General features: G+C 49.7%; 1 non-coding gene across 1 annotated transcript; it reads left to right on the forward strand.

The window, feature by feature from the left end:
• Positions 1 to 2683: 2683 nt before the first annotated feature.
• On the forward strand, positions 2684 to 2814 carry LOC123453459. Its single transcript, XR_006632840.1, has one exon. It is a non-coding gene; the product is annotated as a small nucleolar RNA SNORA33 (small nucleolar RNA).
• Positions 2815 to 3873: the final 1059 nt, after the last annotated feature.

The following is a 3873-nucleotide window of genomic DNA, read 5'->3' on the forward strand; positions in this document are numbered from 1 at the left end:
TGGTTCAGTGGTTAAGCGCTTGCCTATGAAACTAAAGGACTCTGGTTCGAGGCTTGATTCCCCAGTACCCACGTAAGCCAGATGCATAAGGTGGCACATGTATCTGGAGTTTGTTTGCAGTGGCTAGAGGCCCTGGTGTGCCCATTCTCTCTATCTCTATCTCTCTCTCCTTTTCTCTGTCTATTGCTCTCAAATAAATTTTTTTTAATTAAAAAAAGAAGGACCGGCATGGTGGCGCACGCCTTTAATTCCAACTCTCGGGAGGCAGAGGTAGGAAGATTGCCGTGAGTTAGAGGCCACCCTGAGACTCCATAGTGAATCCCAGGTCAAGCCTGGGCTAGAGTAAGATCCTACCTCGAAAAAAAAAAACTAAAACAAACAAACAAAAAATAAACTAAAACAAAAAAAAAAAAAGAAAGAAATTGCAAATTTGACAAAAATTCTTCATTTGGCTTTAGTTAGACTATAAGCTTGTCCCAGACCCTCCTTTAGTGGGAAGGTTGAGGGGTTTAGTAGACAGCTTCATGTTGCTGGGATGAACTTTCAAACCACACACAGTTATGGGAGGAAGGGAATTTATTTGAATCTCATAGATCCAGGGGAAGTTCAATAATGGCAGAAGAAGCTGGTTCCCATTCACAGGTAAAGCAGAGGAAAAAAAGCAACCACCGCCAGCACAAGCTGAAACAGAAATGCCAGGCAGAACTTGGACACTTTGCATACCTTTAGACTGGAATGCCAGATCCAACCCCACACCTTAGGGCTGGACCCTAGGGTCCACCTACAATGACACCAAGTTACAAGCTTTAATAAAACTCCTAAATCTATTCGGGGACATCCATTCAAACTACCACAGGAGAAAGCCTCTCCCTGTAGGCCCCTGACTGATTCAGGCAGGCAGACCAGCACTCGCCAGTGATAACAGCACACACTGTTTGCCATGTCCTGCTGGAGGCGTGAGCCCTTATCATGGGCCTGAGCATGGCTGATCCACAGAGGTCATGATCCCTAGGGAAGGTCATGCCAGACCCTAGGGTCAGCATGAACAGAGTCCAGTCCTGGGTGCCTATAGGCTAGGAAGGTGGGCTTTGGTTAGATGGGTCCCTGGGGAGGCTTTAGAGCTGTATTTGACATGGGGACTCATCTTAGCCCCTTTAGAAGGGAAGCTTGGAAAGCTGACAGTTTGAACAGCCACTGAGTACGAAGTGTGGCACTCCTCTGAGGGGTGTGGGGTGTGAGCCCAAGTAAGGGCCCGTAGGTTTCTTGCTCTCTTACCAACAATGTAGCCACAGACAGCAGAGGTGGCCTGTCCATGGCTCTGGGGTCTACAAGCTAGCTGCTGCCTGTTAGCTATCCTTTCAAGGCTGTGACCTGGAATTTAGGTCTGAGACCACAGGAGTGGATGAGGTCTTAGAGAAGAAAGGCTGCTGGCTCCAGATGTAATGACTGACAGCTGTGAGCGTAGGTAGACAGCCCCAGGTAGGACAGCCAAGAGAGTACATGGTATGCGGCTCCGATTTCAAGGAGGGGGCATCCCATGTGGATGCCTAGTCTGGCCTTGGCCTTTGGGGTGTGAGGACGAGTCTGTGAGGATGGACAGCACTTTCATGCACGTGATCAGCCTGTACCTACCCTGATGCAAGAGGCTGAGGGTCTTTAGTAGAACTGGGCTCATCCAGTAACAGTGGCTTTCATCCTGGGGGTGGGGGTTCATTGCAAAAGCTTTCCTGGAGATAGAGCTGGGCGTGCCTTTGATCCCAGCACTAGGGAGGCAGAGGTAGGAGGATTGCTGTGAGTTCAAGGCCAGCCTAAGACTACATAGTGAATTCCAGGTCAGCCTAGGATAGAGTGAGACCTCATGGAAAGGTGCTACATAAAGGAGACCTAGGATTTGTGGACTTCAGGAGTGACCCCTGGATTTCCTGGCCTTCAGGGAGGGGAACGTCAATCAAGTAAGCGTGTGCAGGGGAGGCGCTAGGTTATGCAGGCAACTAGGAGCTGGGGCCCAATCCACAGCACCTGTTCTCTCCAGCCCCAGCCACCCCTGCCTCCCCCAACTGAAACATTGCCACCACCGCCTCACCTGCACTTCCCTTCCACGTGCCTCCCCACCCAGGCTCCTCCCTACCTAGTGGTTTGCCTCCTCGCCTTGCCATATCCTCACCTGGATGGACAGCTGGGTATTGCAGTCAGGTGCACATTGCTGTAGAAATCACCCAACCAAGAGCAGCTTTTGGGAAAAAAGGGTTTATTTTGGCTTTCAAACTCAAGGGGAAGTTCCACGATGGCAGAGGAAAACAACGGCATGAGCAAAGGGTAGACATCACCCTCCGGCCCACATAAGGTGGACAACAAGAACAGGAGAGTGTGCCAAACACTGACTTGGGGAAACTGGCTATAACACCCATAAGCCTGCCCCCAGCAATACACTCCCTCCAGGAGGCTTTAATTCCCAAATCTCCATCATCTGGGAACCTAGCATTCAGAACACCTAAGTTTATGGGGGACAACTGAATCAAACCAGCACACTGGGTGAGTGATATGAGTGGGTCAATAGATGCTTGGATGAATGGGTGGATGGATGGATGGGTGGATGGGTGGATGGGTGGATGGTTATCAAAGAAATGGATGAGTGGTTGGGTTATGGGAAGATGGATAGGTGAGTGGGTAATAAATGGACAGAAAGCCAGCCAATTATTCTGCTTATCTGAATGTGCTTCTGCAGAAATTTAGAAACAGCTGGCAATAGTGATGCCATTTTATGAGCCTTAAGGAAAACTGAGGTCATTACTGTCCCTCAAAATGACTACAACATGCTGGGCATGGTGGCACACACAAGGTAGGAGGATCCCTGTACTAGAGCGAGACCCCACCTCAAAAAAAGAAAAGGCTATAGTCAGGCGTGGTGATGCACGCCTTTAATCCCAGCACTCGGGAGGTAGAGGTAGGAGGATTGCTGAGAGTTCAAGGCCACCCTGAGACTACATAGTGAATTCCAGGTCAGCCTCAGCTAGAGTGAGACCCTACGTCAGAAAACAAAATAAAATTTACAATATAACATTGAAGTGTTTTCACAAGACTTAATTAAAATTTTACTGTAATTTGTTATAAATTACATGAAAAAATGGACAGACGTGTGGGCAGATGAATGAATGAATGGGTAAGTGGATGGTGGTAGATGAGTGGTGGATGGATGATGGGTGAATTGATGGATAGATGGGTGGGTGGGTGAAAAGTTGGGAAGGGGAATGAGGATAAGTGGGTAAGTAAGGAGCTCTCACTTTTGCTGTTGTTGTTATTTATTGAGGTAGGGTCTCACTGTAGCCCAGGTTGACCTGGAATTCACTATATAGTCTCAGGCTGGCCTTGAACTCACAGTGATCCTCCTACCTCAACCTCCTGAGTGCTGGCATTAAAGGCTTGTACCACCACACCTGGCAACTATCACTTTTTTCAAGGACCACTTTTGATTCAACTCCTCTCACAGCTTGTACCCCATTGCATTGTGCCCACTTTCATCTGTACGTCCCTGCACACACCATCCTTGAGGGCCACGGTGCCACTCAAGTGGCCTGAGCAAGAGCCATTCTCAGACCTTCCTGGACTCTACTCTGGCTCTCAATCCTTGGCTCTGGATCTCCCCTGGCCGCAGGCCCTGCCTCCCGCCCTGAGCTGCAGCAGAACCTGGCCTGCACCTCCTTCCTGGGAGAAGAGCCTCAGCAGCAGAGGGAGTCTCTCCAGACAGCTGCTCACTCACTCTGTCCAGAAGCTACCAGAGGCAGGCCCAGGTACACAGTGAGACCAGCAGCCCAGACAGACACCTGACACTGACAAGTTGGACGAATGCTGGCCATTCTACCCACTCCCAGTGCC

Source organism: Jaculus jaculus, chromosome 11 (genome assembly GCF_020740685.1).
Source record: "Jaculus jaculus isolate mJacJac1 chromosome 11, mJacJac1.mat.Y.cur, whole genome shotgun sequence".
Taxonomy (NCBI): Eukaryota; Metazoa; Chordata; class Mammalia; order Rodentia; family Dipodidae; genus Jaculus; species Jaculus jaculus.